General features: G+C 44.1%; 1 pseudogene; it reads left to right on the top strand.

Moving 5' to 3' along the window:
* The window catches only part of LOC119588311, a 3,274-nt pseudogene extending 3,115 nt beyond the window's left edge, over window positions 1-159 (top strand).
* The last annotated feature ends 923 nt before the right edge of the window (window positions 160-1,082 follow it).

Here is a 1,082-nt window from a genome sequence, read left to right as displayed (position 1 = left end):
CATAATTCCCGCATTCCTAAACATCATTTCTTTTTCCCCTTCTAGACATCTATGTGCACTGGTGTCCACACACCCCAGGTTGAGAAAGGGGCGGGTTTTAAGTATGGTGACACCAAGTGGAGACAGAAAAACCCTGGGGCCGAGATCCTACAGGCCTAAAACCTTTGGGACCAATAAAAAAAAGAAGTTTTGGCATGAATAGGGATGATGTGGGGAAATTTGGAATCGGTGGAATACTATAAGTGATAGAATGGGTGAATGAGGGGAAAAGATGAAAAGAGTGGAAAAAATTTTTTAGGTTGAAGACAGTGTTTAATAAATTTTACTTTTGGTTGTGCAAGAGGGCTTTGGTGATGGATGGGGTATGAGGTATTTTAGGACCCAAGAGAATGGAAAATTTTTTTTAAAGGGGAATGTTATGTGAAAAAATTTGGGATAGAATGTTCGGGAAATTTGGAGTAGATTATTGGGTGTAAATGGTGTAGCTGATTTTTTCCCCCCCCCATTCTCCATTTGCATAACTGCAAATGAAAAAAAAAAAAAAGATGCAATAGATAAGTTTTAATTTTAAAAAAAAAAATTTCCTTTTTATTTCTGTGCCCACAATGTCTAAATCAGCCATGCTCACAGTATTTATTAGCGTTCTCACTGTCTGACGGATCCCCTTCTCTTGCAGGTTTTTTGACCGGTCCCCCATCTAAAACCAGGAGACGGAGTACGAACCAGCTGTTCACTCTGAGTCCTCGATGCCCCCTCCCACTTCGAGACCCCCGCCGATTGCCGACATTTACCGGAGGCACCGGGGGGGACTTGATTCTCCAAGGTGAAGCACAAACCTGGGCGACGAGGACATGTAAAGGAGGAAGTGCGTGTGCTGCGATCGTCGGGTGGCGAGATGGGTGGTCCTCCTCCGCTGAAAATACACGGCACGCGGTCTCCTCCCACTGGCTCCTCCTCTCCTCCTTGAAGAGATGCCGCGGTGCCAACAGCTTGCCCTCGAATAATTTTTTTTTTTTCTTTCTTCGACTTCATGATCAACTCGTGTTGTACAGATCATCAGCATTGAACAGATTATCTTCATC

The sequence above is a fragment of the Penaeus monodon genome, chromosome 23 (assembly GCF_015228065.2).
Source record: "Penaeus monodon isolate SGIC_2016 chromosome 23, NSTDA_Pmon_1, whole genome shotgun sequence".
Classification (NCBI taxonomy): domain Eukaryota; kingdom Metazoa; phylum Arthropoda; class Malacostraca; order Decapoda; family Penaeidae; genus Penaeus; species Penaeus monodon.
The sequence above is the reverse complement of the archived record's forward strand: the minus strand, read 5'-3'. Positions and strand labels throughout refer to the sequence as shown.